General features: G+C 37.9%; 1 pseudogene across 1 annotated transcript; it reads left to right on the forward strand.

Annotated features, from left to right (window-relative positions):
- The first annotated feature begins 642 nt into the window (after window positions 1-642).
- On the forward strand, window positions 643-15,749 carry LOC306854798 (ATP-binding cassette sub-family C member 10-like; annotated as a pseudogene). The gene is made up of 24 exons: window positions 643-665; window positions 933-1,088; window positions 1,138-1,161; window positions 2,060-3,439; window positions 4,265-4,502; window positions 4,645-4,801; window positions 6,281-6,444; window positions 6,637-6,716; window positions 7,358-7,529; window positions 7,625-7,723; window positions 7,814-7,998; window positions 8,042-8,048; window positions 8,115-8,189; window positions 8,260-8,439; window positions 8,512-8,641; window positions 9,896-10,082; window positions 10,243-10,586; window positions 11,287-11,456; window positions 11,619-11,779; window positions 13,528-13,781; window positions 14,450-14,595; window positions 14,713-14,810; window positions 14,887-14,999; window positions 15,608-15,749. The product of its transcript is annotated as an ATP-binding cassette sub-family C member 10-like (transcript).
- The last annotated feature ends 105 nt before the right edge of the window (window positions 15,750-15,854 follow it).

Here is a 15,854-nt window from a genome sequence, read left to right on the forward strand (position 1 = left end):
ATTACTGCCAACAACTCTGGCTGGATGTCAACTTAATACAACATTCAGATCACTTTCATAAGCTGGTATAAATCATAATAGAAAGGCAAATAAATTGGGCTTATCCGTAGGCCTGTTCATGGTGTTCACATATGAATGTTCATGGTGTTTTGTCTTACTAAAATGTGCTTTTTTATTATTTTTATTAAGTTGCAGTAGCAAAAACACACATAATGAATCATACTGCACAAGTCAAATTTTCAATATGTTCTGTTTATTCACTTAAAACTTGTTTCTGTCGTGATGACACCCTTTCAAAATATTACATACATCTTAAAGGTTTATTAAAACAATACTTATTACATTGAACCTTTACTCACTTTCGTTGCTCATTGTGCTCAATTTCATACAACAATAACGGCATTTCTATAGCTTCCAGTTCGTCTGCAATAAAGCAAGCAAACGCCACGTGATCTGCCATGACTGAGGTAGATGCAGCAAACTACGAGAGCCTCGAAGTGTCCGACTTGACGACACCGTTTTCAACTCCGCCCCTGACTGCAAGCGGCTACTCTCGTTGACCACCGTCTGTAGCCGTGCTTCAAGTCGAACGCACCTATTGGCTTCACGCTCCTCGCTGGCGTGAAAGATGCCTGGAGAGTAACTACATTTCCGGTAAATCACAGGTAAGAAGCAGAAATCGCGATATTTTGCACCATAAACGTTAACAAAAACTTCCTACCAAGTATAAGGTTGCAAAATTATCTAGCAACTAAAGAGAGTTAAACGAGTTGACGTCTGCACAGAATAATTAAAAGACTTTGGCTGCGTCTTAAAACCTGGGGAACTGCCTACCTGGGCAACACTTATGTTCCCTCAAAGTGCTGTATAGGTAGGCTGCTCACTAGGCCCATTATTTGTTTGACATCCAAACCTGTTTTCGTTCCTCCCAGGACCGTATTTCATGCCTCAGGGGTCTTCTGAAGACCATGGGGGGAAGTACAGATGTGTTTGGAGCAGCTCATATCAGAGCTCTGGCACACTAATGTGGACAATCCCTTTCCAGTGTGGAAGAATGGCACCATCAGTCCCTGTATCAACCAGCTTCTGCTAATTTATATCAAAACAATTGTCACATGCTGCTATCGCTATCACTAGTGCCTGTTACATTAGTGTGCCCAGGTGAGTGTAAAGCTATTATATGAAGTCCACTAAAAACCATGTACTGAAATACAATTCCATATATATATATATATATATATATATATATATATATATATATAATATTATTATTATTATTATTATTATTATTATTTTTTATTTTTATTTTTTTTAAAGAAATTCATACTTTTACTCAGAAAGGATGAATTAATTTGATCATAAGTGACAGTAAACCCATCATGTAACACAACACATGTAACATTATAGGATCTATTTCCAATAAATGTTGTTCTTTTGAACATTCTATTCATCAAAGCATTTTTCAACATTGATAATAATGAGAAGTGAATCCTGAGCCGCAAATCAGCATATTAGAATGATTTCTGAAGGATCGTGTGACACTAAAGACTAAAATTTCGCATTGCGTCACCCAAATAAATTGTATTTTAAAATATATTACAATAGAAAACTGTTTTTACTGTATTTTTGATCAAATAAATGTAGCCTTGGTGAACATTTCCTTCAAAAAGAAAATGTACATTTTACCTCACACTTTTGAATGATATTGTATATGTTAAAATCTTTATGTATGGTCATAATGACTGTTCAATGATTTTTCATGGGTTAAATATTAATTTTGGTGGGAATCCATGCAATTGGGATTTTTTTATGGGTTCAAGTTGGTTATACGGATTCGCTGTGATGACCAAAAGCTGATTGTTTTGACAGTGAGCTGTGCTTCATGCATCACTACATTATTGACAATAAACAATTGACCATTTTGAATTCATGATCCACTCAATGGTTAGAAATTGATTTTTAAAGGGGTTGCATATCATGTTGAATTTCATTATGTTCATGATACCATAACACATGTTCAAATTATCTTTTTTAATAATCCTTGTTTTGTTACCCACAGACTTACCCATATTGTATCCTCCCTTCCCATTGACTGGGGCTTCAGGGCCGCATCGACCTTGCTGATGGCTCTCTTGTTTATTGGAGACTTGATCCTGGTTTTTGAGCTCCAGGCCCCAGGCTTATATCTGGATGCCTTAGCCGATGGATGTGGTGTACTGGCCTGGTTGATTCATTTTGGGGCTGTTTTGGCATTACAAAGATCAATGTACAGAAGAACTCGAGGTCCTGCTTTGCTTCCTGTGCTGCTTATTCTCTCCATCCCTAATCTTATCTTTTATCCTCACCGCTTACGTTCAAGAAATCAATCACCTAGGAGTCTCACAGCCATTGCAGGTTGTCCGTCTAGCTCTGACGGTAACCAGGGCTGCTCTGGTGCTGGTTTACCTGCTGGGTTATATCTTTCCCTGTTACAGAATGCAAAGAGACCTTCTGTCCTGTAATGCAGAAGACGTAGCTCCGTTAATTGTCTCCTTTGAGCCCGATGGAGGGGTGACTGTAGCCGAGGATGGATGCAGCTGGCTGTCCAGACTCCTCTACCTCTGGCTGAACCCTTTGCTCAGACGAGGTAAACGTGGAGAGCTGGAGAAACCATGTGACGTCTTCCAGCTGCCACATCGGCTACGTACCAAAGCAGTCACTCTCCGGTTCTACCAGTGCTGGCAGAAATGCCTCCATCCGAGAGGTCTGGAGAGACCTGAGAGACCGGATCGGCTTCTGAGAGGAAACCTGTAGGTGTAGGACAATAATTGTAGCGAAGCTATGCCGGAGAGGATGTGTGAAGGTGGTGCACAACGTGATGTCAAGCCCCTGCAGGTGTTGCACAAGGCCTTTGGTCTGCGCTACTACCTTCTAGGTGTGTTGAAGTTAGTAGCAAGCATGCTAGCCTTTGCAGGACCCTTGCTTCTCGGTGGATTAGTGGGTTTCATGGAGACAGAGGGGGCGCCACTGAGCAAGGGTGTGTGGTTTGCCGTGGGGCTCTTTGCTAGTACCTTTCTTGCTGCTGTGCTGAGGAACGTCTTTGTTTATGAAGTATCAAAGGTTGCGCTGGAGGCCCGGGCTGCTGTGATTTCCACCATCTACAGCAAGGCCCTAAAAGTCAGCGCGTCCGCTCTGGCTCGCTTCAACATGGGCAAGGTGGTCAACTTCATGAGCACCGACACGGACCGGGTGGTGAATTTCTTCAACAGCTTCCATGAGGTTTGGAGTCTTCCCTTCCAGTTTGTCCTCGCACTTTACCTGCTTTTACCTACAGGTGGGTGTGGCTTTTTTGGGTGGAGTGGGCGTGGCCGTGCTGCTCGTGCCTTTGAATAAAGTCCTGGCATCCCGAATTCTGGAAAACAATAAACATATGCTGCTACACAAGGATGGAAGAGTGAAGGTGTGAATGCTTTGCATATGTTAATTCCATGATCTGTAATGTTGTTAATAAATCATTTAATTTGGCTTTAAGTAAATACACTGCTGTTTAAAACATTTAGGCCCGGTTTCACAGACAGGGTTTAGGATTAGGCCATTTAAGTCATTTTTCTAAACATGCTTAGAAAAAAAAAAAAAAATTTCTGGGGTGCATCTTGAGACAAAACAAAGGCGCTGATATATTTGATAGTCAGTCAAGTGCAAGTTTATTTCAGTTGAAACAGTTCAGACTTATATTTTAGTCTAGAACTAGGCTTAAGCCTTGTCTGTGTTATGGTCTGTAATGTAATTAATACATTTATTCAGTAAGGAAATTGATCAGAATTGGCAGTAAATATGTTTATAATGTTACAGAAGATTCCTATTTCAATTGCTGTTCTTTAGAACTTTATTAATCTAAAAAAAAATATATATATATCATGGTTTCTACAGAAATATTATGCAGCACAACTGTTTTCAACAGTGATGATACGAAATATTTCTTGAGCACAAAATCAGCATATTAGAATGATTTCTGAAGGATAATGTGACACTGAAAATTGGGGTAATGATGGTAATGACAGCACAAAAATAAATAACATTTTGTTTTTAAAATATATTAAAATACAGAGCATTTTTGTTTCGATTAGTTAATGTTGTTATTGTTATGAAATAATGAAATATTAAATGGTTTTACTGTAATTTTAATCAAATAATATTTTCCTTTCAAAAGCATTATCGACCCCAAACTTTTGAACAGTAGTGTAGCTTCTGGGTAATTAAATATCTGATATCTTTTTGTCTTAAGCTAATGACGGCGATTCGGGTCAAACCTCTTTGGGATTCGGGTCTTGAAGTATTATAATTGGGAGAAACACTTCTCTCAAAAGATTGCGGAGGCCCGAAAAAAAGAAGTACATCACCTGAAACTTCTGAAGTACCTGGATGCTGTGTGTGTGTACACCTGGACTTCTCTGCCCGTGGTCATCTCTATTCTCACCTTCGTCACATACGTCTTGCTGGGAAACAATCTCACCGCTGCAAAGGTGTGTAGGTCACTTTAAATGAATATTCCAGGTTAAATCAAGGGAACCTCCGAGTTCACTCTGTGTGAAAATATTTTCAAATAGTTTTGAATTGCTAAATATTGCTCTAAACCTTCCCTGCATTTTATGTTTTGTTTGGCAGGTGTTCAGTACTCTGGCTCTGGTGGGGATGCTCATTCTGCCTCTCAATGCCTTCCCCTGGGTGCTGAATGGAACCCTAGAAGCCAAAGTGTCTTTGGACCGTATTCAGCGCTTCCTTACATTACAGGATCAGGACCTCACCATCTATTACACTCAAGGTACCTGACTTGTTTCTGTAAGGTTAAAACTAGTCCATACCAAAGGAATATTTCACACAAAAATGAACATTTGCTGAAAATTTACTTGATGTAGATGTAGATGAGCTGGTCTTTGGAGGAATTAAGCATTACAACACTTGCTCACTAATGCTCTGCCGTGAATGGGTGCCATCAGAATGAAAGTCAAAACAGTTGCTAAAAACATCACAATAATCCACACCACTCCAGTTCATCAATTAACATCTTGTGAAGCAAAAAGCTGTGTGTGAGCTTTGCCACATGTGAGCAAGTACGCGTCGGAAATGTAACACCCCTTTCCATAATCGCAAGCTTCAGCTTTCAAGTTAGTTTTATCAGTTCAAGCCTGAAAGGGGAACAGAGTCGCAACAGACAGTGATGATGCTCCTATGTATTTGCAGTACACAAGCCGTGGTTAAGACTATTTCTGACGGGCTGTACACTCCGCTGTGATGTGACCCTGTTCCCCTCACACACACACACTCACACACACACACACATACACACACATGACGCGTTACGCGCAAAACTCCACATTTGAACAGTCAATAGCAAATACTTGAACTAATAACAAAACATACTTACAGTCACTGATTCAGAAGCGCCAGATTGTCATAGCAATTCAGAATTGACCCTTTTTTTTTCTTTTATGGACTGTCGTCCATAAAATGCGTTGCACAAATTCGAACGTTTGGGTTGTGCTGTTGTGTTGTAAACAAATCTTAACCAATGATTCCTAAATGCATCTACTTTCGGAAGGCCAAATAAAGTGCTTTTGTTTTTCGCCTAGAAACACACAGCGTCTCCCTGACATGACTGCATCAACACTACTGCGGTTACTGAAACCACGCCTTCTTTCTTTGCGTGAACATTTTGGCGGCATTATGCAAATATTTCCACATCGTGACGTAGACATGTGGGGGCGTGTTTGAATGAGCCGTTTTAGGAGGGCGTGGCATTTATAAAAGTTTAGAGTCTAAACTTTTATAAAGAATATCTCGTTGGGTTTGAGACTTTAGTCTTTGCAACTTTAGGGATCTCATCTATGCACAATCAGCTTGTAACACTCCAAAGAGAAAGGAAAACTTGAAATCGCATCATATGACCCCTTTAAAAGAAAAACTCTCATTCTGATGGCACCCATTCACTATAGAGGATCCATTTATTAGACAATGATGAAATTTCTAAATTTCCCCAAATCGGAAACAAACGGATCTACATCTTGGATTTTTTTTTTGAAGAGTTTTCATTCTTTTTTTCTTTTTTTTACAAGATTTGAGTGCTTTTGTTTGTTGTCTTATTACTTGTCACTTAAACACAGTTATGAAATTCATCTAATGGTAAATTAAACTCTTATATGACTGCTGCGTCTTTATGCATGGCAAATTCATTCAATTAATAATCTGCATAAAACATTGATTATTGCATTTAGTTAGTGCATTTTATATCATTTTTCTGCAGTGTGTCCTGAGGACCCTCTGTCTGCTGTTGAAATGAACCAGGCGAGTTTTTCCTGGAAGCACTCAGAGGAACATGATTCTGTCAGTGTACCCGATGACAAGACAGAGGATGGGTCGCCACCACGCAGCTTCTATCTGCATGCAATCAATCTCAGCATTAAAAGGGTACGTGCTCCAGCAAGAGCAATATGCCATACATTTGTGCTTAAGTGGACCATCAGAAGATTAGTTGTTTCACCATGATTAACATAAATATATTTGTCTCCTTTCAAAGTATGTCTTCAAATATTTTGTCATCAGTTTGAATAATGAAAAAAAGTGTATAGGTTTGTAAATGTTTCTGATTTTTGGTTCTAGGGCTCTCTGGTGGCTGTGGTGGGAAAGGTTGGTTGTGGGAAAAGTTCCCGGTTGGCTGCCATAACAGGAGAGCTTACCAGGTACTTATTTATAATACATGTATAAAGTTACTCTTTAAAGGAAAAGTATATACATTAACATTCTAAAATGTAGGGTCTGTTAGATTACATTTTTTTTAAGGAAAACTAGTGCAAGGGTCATGTACACTGATGTGTGGTTGCATAGGATCAAAAAAGACAATCCAGTAGGAAAAAAAGAAAAAGCATCCTGCACACTATAGCTTGTATATAAAATATCTTTATTAACTATAGTGTTTAACTATAGTAACATTTCTTCTTCTTATTAATGTTGAAAACAGCTGTACTGCTTAACATTTATTTGGAAACAGTGATGCATTTTTTCAGGATTCTTTGATGAATAGAAAGTTCAAAAGAACAGAATTTATTTGAATTAGAAGTCGTATACATTTCTTTACTGTCACGTTTGATCAATTTAATGTGTCCTTGCGGAGTAAAAGTATCAGATTCTTTTAAAAAACAAACTAAGAAACGAACATTTGAATGGTGGTGTTTTTTCAGATTTTTAGATATTTATATATATTGATAATTTTAATATTTTACAGTTTTATTTTTGCCGCAAGTGCAACAGAAATGATGCACTTTGCCTTTAAAGCTGTACATACTTCACATTCTTCGTGATTTTGTGGTTTTGTCTCACGTAGGAGTGGAGGGGAAGTATTTGTTCGAGGAAGAGAGCAGGGATTAGGACTGGCTGTTCAAGAGCCGTGGATCCAGCATGCAACAGTACAGGACAACATTCTTTTTGGCAGGGACTTTGACAGCACGTTTTATCAAGCTGTGATTGAGGCCTGTGCCCTTGCTGATGACCTAAATGTAGGTGTATATCTAGCTATCCTTGCATGCAGGTTTTCCCTTGCATTCCTTGTGTAAAAGCTGTAACTGACACTCAGTCGTATTATTTTGTTCAGATCTTGCCTGGTGGCGATCAGACGGAGGTTGGAGAGAAAGGTGTCACTCTGAGCGGAGGACAGAAAAGCCGCCTCGCTTTGGCCCGGGCTGTTTATATGGTACTAGGTTTTTTGATGCTCAGACAGAGAGCTCATACAGGTTTGGGCAGACATATGTGTGTATTTATGGTACATTCTCTCATATTTCAGGATAAAGAAATCTACTTGCTAGATGATCCCTTAGCAGCTGTGGATGCTGATGTTGCCCACCACCTCATGGAGAAATGCATCTTGGGGATCCTTAAGAACAAGACCAGAATTCTTTGTACTCATCGGATAGAGTTTGTGGAGCAGATGTAGTGGTGCTGATGGACAATGGGATGATTTTAAAACGGGTACTAGCTTTCACAAAGCATGCCCTCTTGGCTCTTTAAATAGAAACTTTGTGAGTTTACTGATGCATTGATTGCTATTTCTAATAAATCTCTGCTTTTTTTTTTTTTTGGTAAAGGGATGCCAAACGAAGTTCTTTCTATGGTAAAAGCCCCTAAAGACTGCAAGAACAACAGCAATGCTAAGGAGAAAGGTATGGATGCTTTTCAAATGAATGAGTGAACCATGTCCGCGAACGTATGCAAATAAACCTTCTTTCTCAGATGCTATAGGCCGAGAGGAAGAGGAGACCAATGAGCCGGAGCTAGAGGCAGAGCTGAAGATGTTTGGGGAGGAGCAGAAGCAAATGAGCAAGCTGTCCTGGGCTGTGTACCGCTCCTATTGGAGGGCAGTGGGTGGATGCATAGCTGTGGCTGTTCTGCTCTCCCTTTTGCTAATGCAAGGTATTAAGAACTGTATGTATTATAAAATATCACAACGGCACTACAATAACTACTTGGATTTGTTCTGCACAGCCTCCAAAAATGTGTCCGACTGGTGGCTTTCTCATTGGATTTCCCATTTGAAGGACAATACGACTGAGCTGGTGTCACTGTCAGCTGATCCACTCTTAATGCTGACCTTTCTCTCTCCTGAGAGACTTTTGTGAGTTAGAAGTTTCATTAAATGATTTTAATCATGTAATGAAATCATTTAATGATTCATTTTTCTATTATTACACTACCGTTTAAGAGTTTTTTTTTAAAGAGCATAAGGCTACATTTAGTTGATCAATAATACAATAAAAATAATAATATTGTGAAATATTATTACAGTTTAAAAACTGTTAATTTATTTTAAAATGTAATTGTTGTAATCAAAGCTGAATTTTCAGCATCATTAATCCAGTCTTCGGTGTCACATGATCCTTCAGAAATCATTCTAATATGCTGATTAGCGGCTCAAGAAACATTTCTGATTATTATCAATGTTAAAACAGTTTAATATCTTTATGGAAACCATGATACATTTTTAAATTTTTTCCTGGATTCTTCGATGAATAGGGAGTTCAAAAGAACAGCATTTATTTGAAGCAGACATTATTGTAATATCTTTACCGTCACTTTTCATCAATTTAATGCATTCATGCTGAATTAAAGTGTTCATTTCTTTAGAAAGATCTTATAATATACAGTATGAACTAGTATGACTATAAAGTATGAACTATAGATTAACAGAAAAATAGTTAAAATCATTTTCACCTTTAAATGGGCAGAACATTTTATATACCGTGCTGCTTGAAAGTTTGTGAACCATTTAGAATTTTCCATATTTCTGCATAAATATGACCCAAAACATCATCAAGATTTTCATATAAGTCCTGAAAGTAGACAAAGAGAACCGAATCAATCAAGTCAGAGAAAAATATTTTGTTTGTCATTTTATTTATTGAGAAAAATTATCCAGTGTTACATATCTGTGCATTGCAAAAGTATGTGAATCTTTGCTTTTAGTATCTGGTCTTCATTTTCCTGAATAAATAAATGACAAAGAAAATATTTTTGTTTGATTGGGTTCTCTTTGTCTATTTGTCTGATTATGTTTTGGGTCATATTTAAGCAGAAATATAGAAAATTCTAAAGGGCTCACAAACTTTCCAGCAGCACTGTGTTTTCCATAGCATTAGATTTCATGTTTTTCTTCCTTCTAAAATACTGCTTTTATTTGACATGAAAATAGAGTCTGGATACCTCATTTATATCTATGGCAAAAATCTTACTTAATGCCTTGTAACATTCTCTTTTAGGTAGATATTATGCAGAAATTTGCTGATATTTTGTTTCTGTCTTGTGCCGCAGTTGCAGCTCATTCAGCTTGTGTTGATTAGATTATCTCCATATTCTCCATCACTCTTATCAGGTTTCACGCACCTGGTTCAGAGACTTCGGGGAATGTGAGCTCTGAGCTGAAGTTTTACATGACCGTGTATGGATCTCTGGCAGCAGCAAACACCGTCTTTACAGCTGCTCGAGCCTTTCTCTTTGCTTATGGAGCAATCTGTGCTGCGACTGTCATTCATAAGAGACTGCTGTCCAGTGTGCTAAAGGTAATGAACCACAGCACTGTTTTCATCACCTTCAGCCAAGATGCATTAAAGTCATTGCTAAACTGAAAAAAAAAGATGTAGATGTCACTTCTTTTGATGTTGTGTAAGCACATAAAACTTTAATATAAAGTACATTATTCATATGCTTCTTCCATTCTAGGCCACTATGACGTTTTTTGACACTACACCCTTGGGTCGCATCCTGAATCGTTTCTCCTCGGATATTTACAGTGTGGACGACTCTCTCCCCTTTGTCTTAAACATTCTCCTGGCCAATGTGTTTGGGCTGCTCGGGATGCTGCTTGTCATGAGCTATGGGCTGCCATGGGTACTGCTTCCTTTACTTCCTCTGGGGGTCCTCTACTACCAAACTCAGTGTTTTTATCGCCACTCATCCCGTGAGCTGAAACGTCTGTGTAGCCTCACGCTTTCTCCAGTTTATTCACACTTCTCAGAAACGCTCAGCGGCCTGTCTACAGTGCGGGCCAGTGGACACACTACCAGGTTTGAAAACTAGCTGTACTATTGTACTCAAACATTTCATTTGCATTGATGTTTGCTTTAAAGAAATGTCTGGGTCATATTTCACAGTAAAATAAAAAGTTAAGTGTAAATAGTTTTTGCATAAAGGTTTTTTTGTTGCATTGTGACATAATTTTTTCTGACTGTTATTAATGATTGATTTGGTAATGATTCTTTTTATCAGCATGAATTAAAATCAGTGCAGCAAATGCTACTAATTGAACTTATTAATTTTTTTTTGTAAAATAATGTTATGTTCATACAGGATTTTTCTGTATAACAAAAAAAATATTATTACAGTAATGTGATTCTTATTTTTATTTTTTGCATTTAGAGAAAAATTGCTGTAATAAGCTTTTTTTTATATATATACAAATTTCCTCTGTACTATGCTGTCTTTTCTCAATTTACTTTTTACTGATAGTGAGGTTCACCCCTTTACAATACAAATATTGTTTGTTTATTGTTTTAAATAACTTTAATAATTTAAATAATTTTAAATAACGTGATTAAAAAAAACACACAAACTCAGTGTTGTTATTGTGTAACGAGTTCCCTCAATACTTATTAACATCTACTTGATGACACTGAGATAAATGTTGAATGGAACCTGCCGTTTGATAATTGCCTGACAGTGATTGCAATGCTGTATAAAACTGTATATTTGTGTGTTTGAGAGCAGATTTGAGGAGGAGAATGAGAGGCGTCTAGAACAGAATCAGCGCTGTCTCTTTAACAGTAATGCTGCCATGCAGTGGCTGGACATTCGGCTGCAGATGATCGGTGTCACTGTAGTAACCAGCATCAGTTTGATCGCTGTGATCCAGCATCAGCTCAAATCCATCGACCCAGGTTAGCCTCTTAATGAGATTAGTGTAAATTCACATTTAAGGCATTTAGCAGGTGCTCTTTACCAGAATCTTTAGCTTCGTGTTAAACAGCCATGGTCAACTTTCAAAATGGTCTAAAAGTTTGTGCTAAAATTGTGCTAAAATCTGTTCTCTGTTCTGTCAGGGCTGGTAGGTCTGTCTCTGTCCTATACACTGTCCATCATCAATCTGCTGTCAGGCCTGATTTTCAGCTTTACGCAGACAGAGATGCAGTTGGTGAGCATAGAGCGTACAGAGGAGTATTCCACCAAAATCCCGCAGTAGCCTCAAGAAGCCAGAACCGAGGTTAGAGGAGTGATATATTTGCCCCAAAAACTGAATCGGGACCAAGTGTGATTAAACAGAGTTTCACAACCATTTTTGGTAGCATATTTTAAAGGAGTAGCTCAGACAAAATTTTTAATTTGCTGAAAATTTACTTACCCTCAGGCCATCCAAGATATACAGGTACATCTCAAACAATGTGTTTTTTGCAACTTATTTCAAAAAGTGAAACTTTCATATATATTTTAAAATCATTACATGTAAAGTAAGACATTTCAAAAGTTTTTTTGTTTTTATTTTGATGAATAGAGCTTACTGCTCATGAAAGTCAAAATCCAGTATCTCTAAATATTAGAATATTTCCTAAGATCAATCAAAAAAAGGATTTGCAAAGCAGAAAAGTTCAAGTTCTTTAAAGTATGTTCATTAATGCACTCAATACTTTGTCAGGGCTGCTTAAGCACAAACTCCAGCATCAGTGAGGTGTAGCATGGAAGCGATCAGCCTGTGGCTCTGCTGAGGCACTATTGAGCCTTCAGCTCGTCTGGATTGTTGGATCGACTGTTTTGCATCTTTCTCTTGAAAATGTCCCATAGATTCCACATGAGGTTCAGGTCAGGCGTGTTGGCTGGTCAATCAAGCACAGTAATACCATGGTCAGCAAAGTACTTGGAAGTGGTTTTGGCAGTGTGGGCAGGTCTGGAAAAGTCTGGAAAAGTGCTGGAAAAGCAATTCAGCATTTCCATAAAGCTTGTCAGCAGATGGAAGCATAAAGTGCTCCAAGATCTCCTGGTAGACGGCTGCATTGACTTTGGACTTGATAAAACACAATAGACCAACACCAGCAGACGTCACGGTACCCCAAATCATCACTGACTGTGGAAACTTCACACTGGACTTCAAGCAGCTTGGATTCTGTGCCTCTCCACTCTTCCTCCAGACTCCAGGCCTTGATTTCCAAATGAAATGCAAAATTTTAAATTATCTGAAAAGAGGACTTTGGACCACTGAGCAACAGTCCAGTTCTTTTTCTCCACAGGTAAGATGCTTCTGACGTTATCTCTGGTTCAGAAGTGGCTTGGTAGCTCTTTTCCTGAAGACGTCTGAGCGTGGTGACTCTTGATGCACTGACTCCAGCTTCAGTCCACTCCTTGTGAAGCTCTCACAAGTGTCTGAATCAGCTTTGCTTGACAGTATTCTCAAGCTTGCAGTCATCCCTGTTGCTTGTGCACCTTCCAGTCAACTTTGCATTTAATATACTTTGATACAGCACTCTGTGAACAGCCACCCCTTTCAGTAATGACCCTCTGTGACTTACCCTCTTTGTGGAGGGCGTCAATGTTCGTCTTCTGGATCATTGCCAAGTCAGCAGTCTTCTCCATTATTGTGGTTTCAAAGAACAAGAGATACCCTGAATTTATACTGTAGAGATGGTCGTTTAATGAAACTCAAATATAAATATTCTAATATATTGAGATACTGACTTTCATGAGCTGTAAGCTCTAATCATCAAAATTAAAACAAAAAAACGTTTGAAATGTCTTACTTTACATGTTATGAATGTAAAATATATATGAAAGTTTCACTTTTTGAAATGTTACAAAAAAAGTGTTTTTCACGATATTCAAATTTTTTTAGATGTAACTGTAGATGAGTTTGTTTCTTCTTTAGAACAGATTTGACGAAATGTAGCATTACATCACTTGCTCACCAATGGATCCTTCTATAGCAAAGTCATTAAAGTGTAACACTAAACTTTACATCTGCAGGTTCTAGAATCGTGGCCTGAAAAGGGCCGGGTTGTGTTTGTGGGTGCTGTATTGTCATACCGGCCAGGCTTGCCTAACGCTCTTGACGGGGTCAGCCTGGAGGTATTACCTGGTGAGAGGGTGGGCATTGTAGGACGTACAGGCTCGGGGAAATCCTCATTGTTCCTCGCTCTATTCCGTATGGTGGAGCTAAACCAGGGTCAAATCCTGCTGGATGGAGTCGATATCAGCTCGGTCAGACTTAGTAACCTGCGGTAAGTGTTAAGTCACCAATGTTTGATGGTTTTTTTCAGTAAGATCAATGTGATTTTTCTTTTTTAAATTATTATTATTATTCAGCAAGGATGCATTAAATTTTTCAAGTGATGGTAAAGACATTTATAATGTTACAGAAGATATCTATTACAAATAAATACCGTTGTATTGAACTTTCTATTTCTTATAGAATCCTAAACAAATTATCACAGTTTCCACAAAAATATTAAGCAGGTGCAGCACAACTGTTTTCAATATTGATAATAAGAAATATTTCTTGAGCACCATATTAGAATGATTTGAAGCCTGGAGTAATGATGCTGAAAATTCAGCTTTGCTATCACAGGAATAAATTAAATTTTAAAATATATAAAAAATAAATAAATAAACTGTATTTCTGAATATTACAGTTTTTACTGTATTTTTGATCAAATAAGTGCAGCCTTGGTCCACATAAGAGACTTAAAAATTACAAACCAAAAACCTTTAAACATTTCACATATGAGTTTAATATTTCACATTGTCAAAAAAAAAAAAAATCATTAGTACAGCAGAAGAACTGCAAATATTTCTTAAAACAAAGAATTATGAGATAAAATGTGTTCATTGTGTTTTTAATATGGTCTCTGCAAATAATAAGAATTTATGTTTGTGTTGCCCTCTATAGATCAAAGCTGGCCATCATCCCTCAGGATCCCTTCCTGTTCTCCAGCACAGTGCGAGGGAACCTTGATCCCCGTGGCCGTCACCCAGACTTCCAGTTGCTAGATGCCCTTGAGCAATGCTACCTGGGAGATATAGTACAGAGGATCGGTTAGTCAAACACTTTTGAATGTTGTGTCTTACGTGATAGGGTTTATGTAGGGCATGAGAAAATGTCTTTAATATTAATTTCTTCTTTTTTTTTTTTTTTTCTGTCTCCCATTACAGGTGGCCTGGATTCGGAGGTTGGAGAGAGGGGAAAGTCTCTGTCTGTGGGCCAGAGGCAGCTGCTGTGTCTTGCCCGTGCTCTACTTACAGAGGCTAATGTATAATTAAAGTTCAACATAAACCATGTCAAACAAAGAATCTTAACTTTGAGCTTAATGTTATTTGTTTCAATAGATTTTATGCATTGATGAGGCCACTGCAAGTGTCGACCATAAGACTGACATGCTTCTGCAGAAAACTATCAGAGAAAAATTCAAAGATAAAACTGTTCTTACCATCGCCCACAGGTATCAAATTGCTTGATTACTTGCATATGATTTATATTAGATTTAAAAAAATAATAATTTTCAACTGAGTATGGAATGAAAATAAAGAGGGAAAAATCCCTTCATCCAACTTATCTTTATAGTGATGCAAAACTGATTTTCTTTTTAAAAAAAAACAATTCTAAAGTGCACGGTTCTGTGAGGCATTTCTTAAATAAAACCAAGGGGATACTTTTCACATTGTAAAAGTATATTTGCAACTATTTTATGATTGTTAATCTCCTTAAATTACTATAATTATCTCTGTTAACCTTTGCACTGAACAGTCAAGCATACTAGTAAGCATTTTAGGTAGTATTAACATTACTAGAAAGTGCATGATTTGGTTTAAGAGACGCTTCCATAGAAAATGGTGAGTTCATCACTGCTTTGAAACGTTAATAAATTCAGGTTATTAATTTAGTTTTGAGGATTTATTTAGTTTTTGGGTGTCTTGTTGTTTGTTGATAGAAATAAAAAAGAAAACCTGGTAGTGACTACCTTTTGAATTAGCGTAGCATGTTAAGTTAAAGCACCTTTCTAGAACAATTTTGTTGCCATACAAACCCAACCAGTCTTTAATCCCGCAGACTGAATACAATTATGGACTCTGACAGAGTGCTGGTGATGCATGCTGGGAAGGTGGTGGAGTTTGACAGCCCTGCAGCTCTGTGCCAAAGAGAGGACTCTGTTTTCCAGAAACTCTTACGTGGTGGGGAAGACCGAGTTTAAAATACTGTATTTCCAGCTAAGAATGGACAGTAGTTGGAGTCCTATGCATGGCCACTGCACATGTGCAAATACCTGCAGTTTATCATGTTATACAATGTAAAACTC

This window comes from Barbus barbus (assembly GCF_936440315.1).
Source record: "Barbus barbus genome assembly, chromosome: 35".
Classification (NCBI taxonomy): Eukaryota; Metazoa; Chordata; class Actinopteri; order Cypriniformes; family Cyprinidae; genus Barbus; species Barbus barbus.